Source organism: Capsicum annuum, chromosome 9 (assembly GCF_002878395.1).
Source record: "Capsicum annuum cultivar UCD-10X-F1 chromosome 9, UCD10Xv1.1, whole genome shotgun sequence".
NCBI lineage: Eukaryota > Viridiplantae > Streptophyta > Magnoliopsida > Solanales > Solanaceae > Capsicum > Capsicum annuum.
The window spans coordinates 164,020,996-164,039,645 of NC_061119.1; the positions used below are offsets into that span (position 1 = coordinate 164,020,996).

Sequence of the window (18,650 nt, forward strand, 5' to 3'; positions counted from 1 at the left end):
AAATGGTTAAGATGACACTACGAAAGATCCTCATATGAAAGCTTAAGATTTGAGCAATGTTGATATTCCTGAAGGAATCAATGAGCCTGAGACTTAAGAAAATGAGGAACTATCCATAAATTCAAGTGATGTTGAAACTAATTTGAATCGATCTGAAATAGTAGTGGATCATGTCTTTGCATACAATGTTGCAAAGAAAATCATGCAAGATAGAGAGGATCTTGAACCTCGATCTATCACAGAATGTCGACAAAGAAATGACTAGCCAAAATGGCAAGAAGCAATTCAATCTGAATTGAATTCACTTGCCAAACGTGAAGCTTTTGGACCTATAACTCAAACACCTAATGGTGTTAAGCCTGTTGGCTATAAATGGGTCTTTGTGCGAAAAAGAAATGAGAAAAATGAAATAAAAAGGTATAAAGCACGCCTTGTTGCACAAGGATTTTCACAACGGCCTGGAGTTGATTATGATGAGACATATTCACCAGTTATGGACACAATAACATTGCGTTATCTTATTAGTATCACTATCCACGAGAGACTTGAAATGCATTTGATGGATGTGGTAACAACCTAACTATATGGATCACTTGATAATGAGATATACATGAAAATTCTTGAAGGATTTAAAATACCGAAAACATATAGTTCAAAGCCTCTGGAAATGTATTCCATTAGATTACAAAGATCATTGTATGGTTTGAAGCAATCTGGACGCATGTGGTATAACCGTCTTAGTGAATATTTATCTAAATAAGGTTATACGAATGATGAAATTTGCCCATGTATTCGGAGTTTGTCATACTTGCTGGTTATGTCGATGACATAAACCTTATTGGAATGCCAATAGAGCTTTAAAATACAATTTATTACCTAAAGAAATAATTTGAGATGAAAGATCTCCGAAAGACAAAGTTATGCATTGGTTTGCAAATTGAGCATTTGACAAACAGCATCTTTGTCCATCAATCTGCCTACACAGAAAAGGTGTAAAAATGATTCTATATGGATGGAGCACATCCATTAAGTACTTTGATAGTTGTTCAATCACTTGATGTGGATAAGGATTCATTTCGACCTCAAGAAAAGAATGAGGAACTCCTTGGTCCTGAAATACTATATCTTAGTGTAATTGGTGCACTAATGTATCTTGCAAATACTACAAGGCCTGATATTGCCTTTTCAATAAATTTGCTAGCAAGGTATACTTCTTCTCCTACTAGGAGACATTGAAATGGGATCAAACACATATTACAGTATCTAAAGGGGACAACCGATATGGGTTTATTTTATTTTAAAGATTGCAGTTTTGATCTTGTTGGTTATGCTGATGCTGGGTACTTATCTGAATAGGCTATGTATTCATATGTGGGGGTACTATCATATCTTAGAGATCAATAAAGCAGTCTATCGTAGCCACTTCATCGAATCACGCTGATATTATAGCTATTCATGAAGCAAGCCAAGAGTGTGTGGGGTTGAGGTCCATAATACATCTAATTCAAGAAAAATGTGGCTTGAAATGTGACAAAGTACCCACAATTTTATATGAAGATAATGCAGCATGCATAGCACAACTGAAAGGTGGATTCATAAAAGGAGATAGAACGAAACACATTTCGCCAAAGCTCTTCTATACATATGAGCTCTAAAAAAATGGTGATATTGACGTACAACATATTCGTTCAAGTGACTGATTTATTCACCAACTCTCTTCCAACTACAACTTTCAAGAAGATGGTGCACAAGATCGGAATGGAAAGATTCAAGGATGTTCTTATTAGGGGGAGTTAATACATCTTGTACTCTTTTTTCCTTACGAGGTTTTGTCCCACTGGGTTTTCCTTGTAAGGTTTCTAATGAGACAGCCTATATGAGTATTGTTAAACATTCAAGGGGGAGTGTTATGATACATATCCATTATAGTGAATGTCTATCAAGATCTATTTGATGTCTATCAGGATTTGATGTATTTGTCTTTTAGTGTGAAACTAGGGGAAAATTCCCCCTATAAATAGAAGGGCTTCCTTGTAAATCATCCATCAAGAGAAAAAGTAAGAATCACTTTCTCTATTCTCTCTACTCTTGTTCTTGCTTTTAAAAAAATGGTGATATTGACGTACAACATATTCGTTCAAGTGACAATGTGACTGATTTATTCACCAACTCTCTTCCAACTACAACTTTCAAGAAGATGGTGCACAAGATCGAAATGGAAAGATTCAAGGATGTTCTTATTAGGGGCAGTTAATACATCTTGTACTCTTTTTTCCTTACGAGGTTTTGTCCCACTAGGTTTTTCTTGTAAGGTTTCTAATGAGGAAGCCTATATGAGTATTGTTAAACATTCAAGGGGGAGTGTTATGATATATATCAATTATAGTGAATGTCTATCAAGATCTATTTGATGTCTATCAGGATTTGATGTATTTGTCTTTTAGTGTGAAACTAGGGGAAAATTCCCCCTATAAATAGAAGGGCTTCCTTGTAAATCATCCATCAAGAGAAAAAGTAAGAATCACTCTCTCTATTCTCTCTACTCTTGTTCTTGCTTATTATTGTTTTATAACAAAAATCTATTTTTAAAATAGTGGAAAAATAAAAAAGAATTGAGTTTTTCAAATTTCGTAAGAATCAATAGAATCATACTACTATAATTCATGAGGAATATATTTGCAGGGAAGAACTAGGTTTTCCCAGGGTAGTCTTACATACCTTATTCATTTCTAATTAACGGGAGATGCTAGAACTTATAGAAAACTTATGAGGACTTATGTCTTTTCTTGAAATCCACATAGTCTAGGTTGCGAAGGGATATTAATAATGAAAGCTTCATGTTTTCTAAAGGCCCTCTTCTATTAAAAGTGGGTCTAAACGTGTATAAGGGTACTAAACGTAGGAGGGATGAAAGTAACCTTTGATGAATAAAGTGCAATTACTGTAATGACCAAGGCGCTGTCTTGCCTGGGCAGCTGATGATCCCTCAAAATCTTGATAGCCAAGGCAGCGCCTTAAGGCCTTAGCCATAGCCTTAGCGACGCCCTGATCGACCTGAAATTAATTTTTAACTGGCTTTGTGTCAAATAACATGATTCAAAGCTCCAACACAAGTGCGGGACGTTCCTAAATATGATTTGAGAGGCGAAGTTTTATAATATCTCCCCATTGAGATCATTTCTTCTTGAATGAGGATCACGAATAGATATAAGAAATACATATGAATCATAATTTAGTCCCCCTAGAATGATAATTTATCATCATGGACCTTACTCACATAAGGAGTTTCACAACGAGTCATGAAAGGAATTTTTAGGCACGAGTTATCACTACAAGAAAATTGAGATACGACGACATTTATTTAGCAACATTTGAAATAAATATCAGAAAATAAAGAATTTCTTGATATTTATGAACAATTATCGTAACACGACATTTGATATCAAATGTCGTAAAAACGACGACAACGATGACATTTGATCCAAAATGTCAATAAAATAGGGATATTTGTTGCAAATGTTGTTGATTTTAGCGACATTTAGCAAAAATATCGATAAAATAGTGACATTTGATGCAAACGTCGAATACATTTGACTTTTGCTGTAAATGTTGTTGATTTCAGCGACATTTAGTGAAAATGGTGCAAAAATAGTGCCATTTGATATAAAAGTCGGATAAATTAGATGTTTATTGCAAATGTCGTATTTAACGACAATTGACAAAATTATCATTAAAACATATTATTAATCACTAATTACCGATATCTACTCCTAATTTTGAAAATCTTTTTTAAAGTTATTCATCACTATTTATTGGTAAAGAGTTTTAATTTTTCTCCAAGTACCATACGATTTAAATCAAATTTACCTTATGATACCACCTCCCATATAGGATAACTGGTCTAGATAGTATGATCCTAGGACTATTATATGATCTCGAAATAATTTAGTTATATCAAAGTAAATGTTGTTCAACCAAATACATTTTAATGCTTACTAAAAAAGAAGGTTGTCAATGACCAAGTTGAATGATATTTGGATAAGTTCAAAATCAATAAACACTACATAGTTGGCCAAATATCTGCTTGAATCGAGATGATTGGGCCAATTTTGACTAGAAAATGGGTAAAAACCAATCTGGCTAACTCAAAATAATAATTTATTTTTTAATAATATATTAGAATTAGTACTCGCTCGATGCGAGGTCAATATACTAGATAATATTGTGATCTGTATCCATCTATAATATCTGTGGCAATGCCCCCTCTCAAAAAAAATCTAAGAAGATCATAAAGAATTGTATATTCTACTTTTCAAATTCGAATAACATATTTACTCTTTGTTTATATAAATTCTTTAAATATGAAGATGAAAGTTTTCATTTTTATGCATGTAAAATACTTTCTTGATTCACTTAATTATAGTGAAACATAAATATTTTTTTTTAAAAATAGTATCATTTATATTATTTAAATTAATTATTTACATATTTGGGGATGACATATTTTTCATGATATTTTTAATTTTTGGCTTATTCTTTGGATGTAATAATATTTTTCATATAAGTTGCTTGATTGATTATTTGCTAATTGGTCTTTCTCATTGATTTTTCTTGTAATACATTTTGATTTACTCAATTGTAATGAAATGATAAATATTTATTTTTATAATTTTATTATTTATATTAGTTAAATTAATTATTTACATATTTTAAGTTATATATGCCATCTTTTTCATAATATTATTTTTCAAAATGACTCTTTGGTCATAATTTTTTTTTTTATATAAGTTTCTTGATTAAAATAGTTTTTTTCTCTTAATTGAATTTTCTTGCATGTAGTACTTCCTAAATTTATTTAATTGTAATAAAATCATAAATACTTTTTTTTATTTGATATTATTATTTATTTTAGGAAAGATATCTTGTATATAAGTATCCTACATTTGTTTAGATTTTCGCAATTATAGTGATCATAAATATTTATTTTTTATAATATTATTATTTATATTATTTGAATTAATTATTTACATATTTTAGGAGATAACAAATTTTTCATAATAGTTTTTTTTTATTTTGAAATGACGTTTTGGTCAAACTTAGTTATTTTTTACCTAAATATAAATTAATAAATAATATACAAAATAATTTTTTATTATAAAATACTAGTTCTCAAGATGCCACACTTGGCATAACCTCATGCTAGACTATTCTCTTTTATTATATATTGATCTGTTGCCTGCTTTGGCACAATTTCATTGGTTTTTTATCCTTCGCTTTATTTTATCTATCTTATTTTCTTAATGTGTTATATATTTAAAAAATAAAAACATAAAAAATACTATAAATCACAATAATTAAAAATTTAAAAAATTTAAAATATTTGGACTAGAAGTTATACCAGTGCCACTTAGATTGAAATAGAAGAAAAAATATTATAAATTACAATAATTAAAAAATTAAATTATTTTTAAAATATAATTGACTATCAATACCATAAAAGTTTGGACAAGGAGAGTAATATATTATTTTGAAATTATAATAGTTAACATCTTAAAATATCTAAAACATATAAAAAATACAATTGATTATCTAAATCATATTTGTGTCACATAAATAGAGACAAAAAAAACATATATTATAGGCACGGCCCCCTCGATACTCACTCCCTCCGTTTTATTTTAGTTGGTCCTCTTTCTAAAAATATTTGTTTTAATTTAGTTGTTCTATTGATGAAATCAAAAGGATTTTAATATGTTCTTCCAATAATACTCTTATTATTAAATGACTAAACAAGTTGTATATACTCAAATTAATATTTTCAAGATATAATTAATCAGGTTAATTTTATAAAAATAGACACCTAATAATTATTTTTCTTAATGGGCATGCCAAGTCTATAGGGCCAACTAATACGAAATGGAGGGAGTAGTATTTGTATAATTGTTAAATGAGACTTATCATTTTTTCAGTAATACTTTTGATACATACGTACGAAATTGGTATGCCTAAAATATGAAAAGTCAGTGAGTTACACATACCAAATCCAATTTGATAAATTTGAGAAAACTCAAGAAGACCCATTTGAGAGAATACATGAATCAAATGTTGTCGAAAGTCTCAATTTGGCTCATTCTTTTCCTCAAATTCAGTCCATTTGCATCAAAATTGGTCAAATCCACTCACTTGTACATTTTTTTTCCACAAATCAAAGTTATCGATAAATATGGAATTGTGCAGATGTGGAGCGATAAAAAATGGGAGCATTGCAGATGTGGAGGAAAAAGTAAATTGGCGGTAAAATTTTTGGGTTTTCCTCCTTTCAGTTCAGGTTTTAGGGCTTCCGTCCTTTCAATACCAACTATTGTGATTTCCTTTATCAAGTATAACTCAGTTTTCTACATAATTTTTACTATTTTCTTCAAAGATTTTTTGGTTATGATTGAGGCGAATCTATTACTCCAATATAAGTCTTTACTAATCTAAGATTTGTTACCAATCTATTGAGCAAATAGAGATTGTTACACAAAATTAATTTAGTGACATCCAGATAGATAGTTACACAAATTGTACTTTAGAACAAGATTTAGAGTTTTTGAAGTACTTCTTATGTTGTTTTCACAGATTATGTAGTTCCACATGAATAACCGTCTTCTATTTTATATATTTATTGAAGGTTTGCTATTGATTTGTAGTTTGGAGTATACAACAAAGGCAACAGTATTGGAAGAACATTGATTTGCAGGTTATTATGTGCTTTTTATTTTGTTTGATATTATGGGGGTCTAATTCTTTGTTGTGTAAGAATTTTCAAAAGTATTTTTTTTGTTCGAGGAATTGAACATGTACAACTTTGTTAGCCTAAAAAATAATAATATGGGCAGGTTTAACCAAGAAAAAATCACATTTTATTAATTCTTTTTTGTTACATGTATAGGTTATACACTTAAATGGATAATAGTTAGATAAACTTATTGAATAGGCTTGATCCATTATATGAGAATGGAGCCAAAGAATTTCTTCATTCAGTGTCATTAGATAGGCCTAATGCATCTTCAATCTTGTGTCCATACCGAAAGTGTCATAATATGAAATTTATCAAAAAAGATTTGATTATTGAACATATTGTGGTTGATGAATTTCTAACTAGTTATACTAACTGTATTTATCATGGTGAGCAATTATTTTCTTCAGTATCTGTGAAACAGTTAGATAAAGATGATGAAATGCAAGACATGTTACATGAAGTTTTTGGAATTCCTCCTACACTGAGCTTTGTTGATAAGGACAATAGTGGTGAAAGATTTGGTGGGTCAAATCAACATAATAGGAGGTTTGATAAGAAGAATGGAGAATTTTTTAATTTATTGAAAGAAGTTGAATGTGAGTTAGATTCTAGTAGCAAGTATTCTCTACTTTCGAGTTAGATTCTAGTAGCAAGTATTCTCTACTTTCATTCCTTGTTCGTCTATTACATTAAAAGTGTCTGGTGGGTGGAGTAACAATTCATTTTCCATGCTGCTAGAGTTGTTAAAAGATGTGCTTCCTGAAGGTGAAAGAGTCACCTAAGAAGGCATTTCCAACCAAAACTTCACCTGTCGCAGAACCGTAACTCATCACTTGGCCTCTCCATGAATGTGCATGCCTAGATCTTCGTCATTCTCTTCTATCGAAAGCAAGAATGGCATAATTAATCTCATCTGCAACCGAAACCCAAGATGGCGAATAAGCAAGTGATTGGTCTTTTTTAGTCTTTATTAGCTTGATCGGCAACTGGGACACAAACGAAGGTCAAACATTAGCCAAGTCCTTTTATGATGTAAAGAAAATTATTATAGATTTAGGACTTGAATACAAAAAGAATACATGCATGTCCAAATGATTGTATGATTTATTGAAATGAAATGAAAGATAGAATGAATTGTCAGGTTTGCAAAGCTCCCAAATATAAAACTTTCAAAGGTGGATCAGTTAATTGCAGTTCAGATACATCAGAAGTTCCAGCAAAGGTGTTTAGATATTTTCCATTGATACCGCGGATTCAAAGACTATTTATATCTGCTAAAACATTTACTAAAATGAGATGGCATGATGAAGGTCACACTAGGGATGGGGTAATGGGACATCCTGCTGACAGTATTGTTTGAAAGAAATTTGATTAAGAGGATGCAGATTTTGTTCAAGATCCTCGGAATGTAAGACTTGGTTTGACTTCAGATGGCTTTAGTCCATTTAAATCTATGTCTATCTCACATAGCACATGGTCAGTTATCTTAATTCCATATAATTTTTCATCGTGGTTGTGCATGAAACAACCATATATGATATTATCAATTATAATTAATGATCCTCGTACACCAGGCAATGATATTAATATCTATCTACGACCCTTATTTGATGAGTTAAAAAAATTATGGATTGGTGTTACCACTTATGATGCATTGAAGAATGCATGTTTCAAATGTGTGCGATATTGCTTTGGACAATAACTGATTTTCCAGCGCTAGATAACTTATCAGGATATGGTGTGAAAAGTAGATATGCTTGTCCATGTTGTCTTACTAAGACTAAATCAAGAAGATTGAGGAATGGGAGAAAAGTATTGTTTCATGTCTCATAGGCAATGGTTACCTCATAGACATAAGTTTCGAAAAGATAAAATTACATTCGATGGCCTTGCAAGTTAGAGGTAGCACCTAAACGGTTGACGAAAATTGAGATTATTAAACAATTGGATAATATTAGAAACAAATTTGAAAAAGGTTCATTGGTCAAATCTCGTAAAATAAAATGGAAGGATGGTGATAATTTGTTGTAAAATATATGGAATAAAAAGAGCATATTTTTTGAGTTGGATTACTGAAAAGACAATCCGATTCGTCATAATCTTGATACGATGCATGTCGAAAAGAACTTCGACAACTTATTCTGGACGTTATTGAATGTTGATGGCAAAGAAAAAGATAATTTAAATTCTTATTTATATTTACAAGAAATGAGAATCCGAAAAAATTATCTGCCTCTAGCATGTTTTACATTGAGTAATTCACTAACTCTTGCAAGTTTTAAAAGAAGTGAAAGTTTTAGATGGATATGCTTCAAATATCTCAAGTTGTGTTGATCTTAAGCAACACACGATGCATAGGCTGAAGAGTCATGATTGTCATATTTTAATGCAATATCTCCTTCCGATTGTCTCGCGGGATCTTCTTTCACTGAATGTCCTTAAGCCACTGATTGAAATAAGTAATTTTTTTAGGGGCATTTGTTCTACATTTTTTAAGATTGGTGACTTAAAAAAGCTTCAAGATCGAGTTGCATTAGCTCTCTGTCATTTGGAGAGGATCTTTCCTCCATATATTTTGGATATCATGGAACATCTAGTCATTCATTTAGCCGATGAAGCAATGCTGGCAGGACCTTCACAACATCGTTCAATGTGGTTCATCGAAAGGTATCATTTTATTATTTTTGTTTTACTTATAAATAATTATAAGTGAATTTTTAAAATTTACTATTGTAGGTTCTTGCGTAGTCTTAAAAACTATGTAAGGAGTAGAAGCCGTCCAGAAGGTTCAATCGTAGAGGGATATTGGATAGAAGAGTGCATGACATTCTGATTAAGATATTTAGAAGATGTAGAGAGTAAGTCTAATCGGCTTTTAAGAAATAATATTTTGTCTAATAAAACCTAAAACCAAGAGGGTCGTTGATCAAGCAGAGAGAAAAGGTTTGAGCCTGATGACATAACACATGCTCAAGCACACAAATATATTTTATTCAATTCTGCCTCCAGAACTCCATATCATGAGTAAGTATTAAATCATAATTTATGCATAATAATTAATTATTACATAATTTTCATTCAAATTTCATTTATTAAGTTTTTATGTATTTTACATTTATAGTGAACATATAAAAGAAATCAAGAAGAAAAATTTTTGTTTATCGAGACATGACGTGGACCGAATTCATAATGAAAGATTTCAAATGTGGTTTAGAAGTCATGTAAGTATGAACCAGCTAAAATATTTTCATATATATTACTATATAGTGATATATTTTAATAACATCTTTATTTTTAAATAGTAGGTTGAGAAGATGCATATGGCCGGTCAGCAAATATCTCAAGATATTCAAAATTTAGCTATTAGCCTATTAAGACAAGCAAAAAGAATGACTGGATATATTAATGGAGTTAGATACTTAATAGAGTTTCGGGATACTAAGAGAAAAACTTAAAATAGTGGTATTATGGTAGAGGCTACCACTCAAAGTTATGCAAGCTCAAGAGATAAAAATCCTATATTGGTAGAAGTTTTTTTTATGAAATTCTCACAGATATAATTGAGTTGTATTATACAAAAAATATCAAGTTTGTATTGTTTAGGTGTAAATGGGTGAACAATAAGAAGGGGCTTATTGAAAAAGGTGATTATGGTTTTACTCTTGTGAATTTTAATCATCTACTCTATCCAAGGAATCAGTTGTCAGATGAACCTTTCATCCTTTCTTCTCAAGATCAACAAGTGTTTAATGTTGATCATTCTATGACAAATGAGTGGAAAATTGTTGTTAAACTTAAGTCAAGAGATTTTTACTATTTAGGTGAAAATACATCGGCAGTTGGGAATAAGGAAGGTTATATGGAGTTGTGGCCTGAGCAACAATTAGATGATACTACATTTAAAAGTGAAGAGGACATTGAATTAGTTAGAAAAGAAGTACCAGGAATACAAATTGACCTACAAACTCTGGAAAGTAATGAAGCATATGATGAAGACGACGCCGTGGCTTAGTTCTTACTATTATAGTTTGTTTACTATTTCAGTATAAATGGTTATTGAGGAAAAGTGATTTTGATGTTTATTATTATATCATTTAGTTGTTAAAATCTCATATGTTTATGTGTCTTATTACTTGACTGATAGTTAGATATTATTAATATTTACGCATAGTAGATTTATTTTAAAAACTTTGGCAGGATTCATAGTTTTTGAGGAACTTTGTGGAAATAGTAATTAAAAGACACAGAAATTCTAGCCAAGGCGAGATTTTATCTGATTCTTTGAAGCAACAAAAATAATAAATAAGAAGTATGTCAATGCCTCTACCACCTCAAAACTAGTCATGAAATGAATGAAAACTCCAATCTAGTAACTCATCGAAAACTAATTTACACGATATTGAAGCTCTTCCAGTTATTAAATTTTCATGATATATTTTCTTGCTTCTATAATACAAAGTTGTTAGATAACTTAATTTTTATGAATAATAATTTTCCCTTTCTATGAATACACTGAGTATGTTGGTGGTCTTATATTTATTACTTGTAGATTCTAGTGAGAGTGAATATCAACTTAAATGATCTAGGGATCGTACTATGATGCACTCAGGATGGGGGAAAGATGGTGGCAATTTACATATTGTACTGAATGAATTCGATTAGGTTATTGGGATAGAAGAACCTAAATTGAGTTCAAAACTTGGTGTGCTAGCACGAAACGGCATCTTAGCGCCACTTAATTATACAGATTGGAGACTTGTTCCTAAAATGTACAAGAATAGAATGTGGAATCAAATTAAGGTACTTAGTATAACCAAAACCAATATATTAAGATATTGTTATTTTTATATATTTTTTCTATGTAAATGAGTTGTGTATTAAATATATATGTAGGACAATACTGACACAACTGATGATATAAGACGCATCTTGATGATGTCACTTAGAACTAAATGGAAAGAAGCAAAGCATGAAGCAAAAACTAGTAGATATGATCCGTACGATACTGATATTGAGCGCTTAGCTCATTCTCTAGATAATGTTGAAGAATATCAGTGGCGATCACTAGTCCATTATTGGAGCTCAGAAGATGCAAAGGTATATGCTAGACCTCTATCCACTTTGCATTGACATCATGAATTACTCCTCCTATTTCATCCTTAATATTTCATGAATTAATGTGACTTCATTTTAGAGATATTTCGTTGTTGTATGCTTGGGGTACTTTATTAGTCAAATAAATGAACTCCATTGTCCTACCTAGGGGTACTAAAAGTGAGATATCATTTTAACCTTGCTATATGGAATTTATTGTTTTTGTTTGGCAAAATATTTCAAATGAGGAAAGGAAAAACATTTTTCCAGTAGATTGAATTTTGTTGGACAGTGTCCAAATAGGACTATCTATTGGCTTTGAGTTACGAGGGATGTGTAATGTCTTAATGGGTTCTTTAGTGTGTGTAGGAGGCTTATAAGACATGCAGTGAAAATGGCTATAGAGAACATAGTTGTGGCTGTAGTGGATGAGCTATAGTAGTTATAGAGTAAGGTTGATTTGAATTGTAGTCGATTTTACTATCAAACTAAGCGTTTTACAATAGTCTATGCCTTCTTCTTTACTAAATCCCTTTGTAATAAAATGAGCCTTATAATTTTATACACAATATGAATTAAGTTTAACTTGTAAATCCATTTACAACCCATAAGATTTTTAGCACATGAGGAAGGTACCAAGAACCAAGTGCCATTTTGAATTAACGTATTGTATCTCCTCTTGTATAGCTTGTCTCTACTCAAAATGTTTATTTGCTTAAGAAAAAACAAGTTGGTTCAACAGTTACAGTAGTAGAAGCTAAAGAATATTTGGTAAAAGAGTTGGCTTAAAGGTTTGAGGATTTAGACTTCAATTTGGTTACCATATAATGAGTAACAAAAGCTTTAGAGTGAGAGAAGTGGCAAGATGGTAAAGTAACATCATCGAATTATAACAACAAACATGGTCAGGTCATTATGAGGTTAATATTAGGAAGAGAAAAAGGAGCCACCAAAATGGGTTAAGGTAATAAAGAAACTGGATATTAAAGCAGGGTAATAGTAGTAGTATGATGTCCAGATTCATGTGCAACGGGAATAGGTAGGATGCTAGGATGAAGTAGAATAAGGGATGGGTTATATTATCTAGAAGTTTTCCCAACATGCATATGTAAACCTAAACTTGGAGAACTAGAACCATGCTTGAGAAATATTGCACAGGAAAGAAAACAGTGCTGCGTGGTGCTACTTGAGTGAGATTAGGCAAAGCATGGAGACATGGAACAGTAAATGAAACTAGAGTAAGGTTGCAGATAGGAAGAGGTTCTCATAAAAAAGGCATGATGGGACTTGTATTTACAAATGACATTGTAGTAGTAGTAGAACTTGTATTATACAAAGCAGTAGGTTTGAGATTCTGCACCTTAATGCTTCTAACAGACATATTTTAATTCCTATCAGTGCACAAAAGATCCCATAGAGATGCGGGAGCATCCCAAAAAAACCTTATAGAGGTACTTGCAAATTGCATTATTAGTACTAGCCATTACCACTAAACCATCAACTAACCTATTTTGTTCTTTATAGACATGAGTCACCATTGTCCTATTTAGTCGCCGGAGAATAAACCTGCAATTATTTAGTAAATTAAAACCTAGACTAAATCACTCTCATCATTTTGATCATTACAACCTAAATTAAAACCCAAACTCTAAGAATCTTCAGCATCTAAGTCTACAAAATTAATCTGATCTGATATAGTATTTTGGGTGATATTGATGTCATGATTTTAGAGAATCATAGAAGTTTGATCATTGGTATCCACCAAAATATTAATGAAATTATTGGGTTGGGGTTGATGGAGCATTGATTCAATACCTGAGTTGTTCTTTTTGCTTCTTTTTCTTGCCTAGCATGAACAAGAACTTGCAGCATTAGTAAAAAAAGCAAAACCAACTACAATGGATAACAAAGGAATCTTGATGAGTTTCTGTACCTTTTACATTGTGGTAATTCTTCATCTTTATGCTCTTACAAATGTTGAGGTAGTTCCCGCAAAACACTTCGTTGAGTCTTTTAACAGGACAAGTTTCCCTTTCAATTTCATATTTGGTGCTGCTTTAGCTGCTTACCAGGTACTTTATAACTTTAACACAAAGTTCCAATGCCTTTTGGTTCATATATATATACTTCAAATTGTAAATGTTTAGTACTTTTGATTGGTTGGGGAATGAATTAGTGGTTTGCTTATATGAAATTGGACAATCTTTCCCTCATGAGTCAGCCTTTGAAATTGAGTTAGACTCAAGTGTCATATCTTTATATGATTCAAATAAAAATAACACATTTATATTAATTAATTAGTTTTTAGTTTGAATATAAAGACTCATAAAAAAATCTATACCTACAGGAAAAGATCTGATCAGCGATGGTGCTGAAAGTCTCAATGTCAAGAGTTAACTTCAGATTGAAAATCTGGTCATTAAAAAATCCTTTAACGACCTCAAGAAATTTGATCGTTATAATTCTTTTCAACGGCCATAGATTCCCTATGTTGATTATCGTTCCAATCATTAGAAAAGCTTGATCAAGGCAACAAATCCTGTTCATTTAAAGTGTTTTTAGTGATAGAATTTCACCACTAGTTGTATAATAAGTTTCATTAATTTTGATTTAAATTATGTAAAAAGTAATAAAAATGCATAAATATAATAGTATCACACAAATTTTCAACTCATTAAATCTAGGTTTTAGAATTTTTCTTTGCAAGATTCAAACTCAGACCAACTAACTAATTGTTGTTTGCTGATGGAGCATTGACTCAATACTTGAGTTGTTTTTGGGAGTGTTTGTGGGATTTGGATTAGTAATGTTATAGAAATTTTTCATTAGATTTTGCTGATTAGCATTTTAAGAGGGTTACTAGTTAGAATAAGAAATTTTGGCATTTTTAAGATCAGTGAAGGTGTTGTGCTTTTGGCTCTAGAACTGTACATGATTATTGTCTTTGGGATTATTCCTTTTAAATTTGTATGAAACTTTGAGATATCAAAGTTGGTGCGGTGCTATTTTTTAATTTGGAGTGGACTGATTAGTAGGAACAGAGGTGTCCATAGTGTTATCCTTATGGACACCTCAAACAACTTTAACAACCACAAAGGGTGCATTTGTAACCCGTCTTCTCTATAAGGTGGCACTATCTTTGGACTTCACTTGATAACATGAGTTTCGTTGATAAAGATTTTATCAAAACAGAAAATGACTCCACATCATTCATTGAGAATATTTTAGCTCAATCTACTTCTCCTAAAATATGAAAACTGAACCTCGTATACGTTGACATATCACAGTACATGTCTCAAATAAGTCAATGTCTTAGTTTTGCTGCAAAGAAAAATATGGAAAAAGTTTTACTCTGTCAAATAGGTTAGAGCATAGTCACACTGCCTCAATCTTTCTTTCATTGCTCGTCCTTGATAACTTTAGATCATCTACTTTATTCTTTTAATGTTGACAGCATTATTCAGTGGAAATCTTTAAAGAGAATAAGTTTGTTCTCCTTGGTCATATCTGAGCTGGCCTTGTCAACTTATTATCAGGTTATTATGGTTTGGAGACTATGGTATTATCTTCTTTTCATGGCTTTGGTTGCCTCGAAATAAATTCTTTAAATTTGAAAATGCTGGATTTAAGAGGTTATAACAGGTTGTCTGATGATGAAAATGACAAGTTCTTGGAAAATTTTTCCCCGAATCTTCAGCATTTGAAGATTTCGGGAGGTCTTTTTTATCTCAAGTGTAGACTTGTAGATGTATCCTATGTGGTTAATGCTAAGCTTACTTTCAAAATTTTGTGTATCAAAGACATCCATCCCATTGTACAAGTTGATGATAAGGAAGACAGTTGTTGTGACTATCATCAAGTATTTAGGACCCTCGTCCAAGAATATCTTCAAATGTTGATTTCTGTAATTATCTTCAAAATTTGATTTAAGCAACTACACTAACATTCGGAACTTGGTTCATACAGGTTTGTTTTAAACTCAAAAATCCCTACTTTCTCTAATTAGTTTTTAGTGACAGTTACAAATTATAAATGTTATTCAATTTTCAATTGATTAATGGAGAACCCTCGCACAATTGCACAAATGCAAGTAGATTAATCATAGAAATTCGTTGCCTTTTGTGCGTTTCTTGAAAATCATTTTGTTAAATTTTGATGTCTAGTATTCTACTAAAACTCATAGCTTTTACTACTAATCAAGTTAAAGGTGAAGCCACCAACGACGTTAATACGGAAAGGCTTATTAAAAGAGCCAAACCTATGACAAACTTATTGCCCTCTATAATCTGCCATCCAGAGAGTGAGGATTATTTTAGTACTATACATAAAAATACATAAAAATACCTTAGCATATACATAAATATTCTACAAGAATTTACCCGCCCCAAACCAAGAAAGATGGAGCATAGATCATCTTCTTGTCTTGGCCTGTGCCTTTTTTTTGCCCAGAAACATTAAGATGCGCGGAAACAAGGACTTCTTCATTTTCTTTGGGACCCTCACTTCTGGAGATGAATTGGTTTCACTGTTTCTTGTTTGTACATTTTCTTTTGGACTTGAGTTTTGATGAGGTACTGCAGCCTCTGGTGCATGTTCAGAAGCTTTTGATTCCGTATTCTCCTTAAAGTTGTGAAATCTCTACTTTTTCCTGATCAACTCAGCTTCAAGAGATCCTTCTCTCTATTGTATAGAAGCTAGTTCTAATTTTTTCTTTTCCAAATCTTCTTTCAATGCAATTGCTTCTACTTTCAAGCATTCTACTTCAACTATGGCTTTCTTGATGTTGAGTATTATTTCTTCGAGTTCCATCTTAGTTGATGCATACCTCTACTGTCAGTTGTCTATGAGCCTTCTAGCCAATAATCTCTTCAAACTTTGAAACTTCCTATTTCACAGATTGGATTGGTGTTTCTGTGTCGATATTCACTCTATTTACATCAAAGTTCTTAGGATGCTTAGACTGAGCAGTTGGAGATTTCACTTGGGTTGTTATTTCTCTCTGTTTGCCATTCTGGCTATGTTAGAACCTTTTAACTAATCAAATTATATTATAAAGTGTATTGTTCTATTATGTATTATTGTGTTAAAATTCTCTAGGAAAAGAGCAAGAGAAACAAAAAAAATCAAAAAAAGTTGACTATGCCATACACATCAGGAAGAAAAAGTCATGCTCAAATTATAGATGAGGTATGACATAATCACACTCTTTGTCCTGCAATTTTTTTTATTAATTGATATATGTCTTGAATATTTTACAACATTCTCTTACTATTGAAATAGATGACAAGGAAAAATAATGATGTAAAGCCAATCCGTATTGAGCTATTACAAAAAACTCACACGAGAGAGAATACACAATCAGTGAATGAGATTGCTGATGAAGTTATGAAAAAATTTGATTCTTTATAAGTATTTTGGTATTTTTATTCTATTGCAATTTTCTTTAACTTTTCATTGCTTGACTTTTCTTTCAAAAAAATACAAATGGATAATATCGCTGAGGTGTATCTCGAGTTAAATGTCCCTAAAATTGCTTCCAATGATGTGTACTCAAAAGTAATGGGACCAGACACTCATGGAATTGTCCGAACTCTAGGAAAGAGAGCAGCTCCAAGTTTAGTTTAAGGTCCAAGCTATAAATGATCTCAAGCTGAAAAAAGAGATTTTGATACATGAGTTGAGTTGGAAGTTCAAAAAGCTACCTCAGCTATGAAAATTTAGATGGTTAAAAAGTTGGCTAAAGCACAAAAGAAATGGAAGCGATGGATAAAAAGTTGTCTGAAGCAAAAGGGGAAGCAAAAGAGGATAGAAAAACAGTGGAGAGAAAATTATCGGAAGCCAAAAATGGACATGAAAATAATTATAGCAGATAAAGTAAAGGCAGGTGTACAAGCATATCTAGAGTCTTTGGATATTACTATTGATGCAAATACAAAATCAGGACAGTAAATCGTTGTGTTGTTCACAAAAATTACTTTTATTAGATAATAGATTTACATTATTTTTAATTGGAATAGTTTTTTTGTGATAGGTTTCTGATAACTCAATTGAAGATCGTCAATAATCGTTATCACCCATTTCATTTGTTCACACAAAAAAGGTTAGAGGAAATAAAGTTTTGATTTTTATTTCAATTTGTTTAAATCCTAACATTCATTGGGATCAATTGATTCCTTTTTCTTGTTTCTATTTGGGACAAATCGACCAACTGTTAATCACTACGTTATGTAAACTGTTGGTATTGAAGTTCAACCTTAGTAGTTTTGTAACTTATAGATGAACATCATAATTGAGTAATTAAGTTGCATTTTAACTGATTGCTTTTTGTGTATTTAATATATGAATTTTTCATAATGCTATGCTATATCAGAGTTATTCATCGGTAATCTTGGTTAAGTATTTGTTGTTGAAGCAATCTTATAATTTTGTTTTGATTTTTCTTATGGGAAAATGGGCGTACTATGTATGCTATGATTTGTTATGTTTTGAATTTTGTAAATATTTAATTAATCAACTTAATTTTTCTTCTCATGCTAAGATGATCAAGAAGACCAAAACTAGTGTAGTTGACACAAATAAATGAAAGTGGGTACGTTAGAAAAATTACAAGATATCCCTTTTCTTTTTTCTTTTCTTTCAAAGAGAAAAAATTGTCATCTCTAGTTGATGCTTTTGCATCAATTTTTCAATATGCTTGTCTTAAAAAAATTCAATGTGCTTTTTTGATATTCCAATCTGTATTAGCCATGGAGGAAATAATTTCATCATATAG

General features: G+C 31.3%; 1 pseudogene; it reads left to right on the top strand.

Moving 5' to 3' along the window:
• The window catches only part of LOC107841309, a 31,782-nt pseudogene extending 13,955 nt beyond the window's left edge, over nucleotides 1–17,827 (top strand).
• The last annotated feature ends 823 nt before the right edge of the window (nucleotides 17,828–18,650 follow it).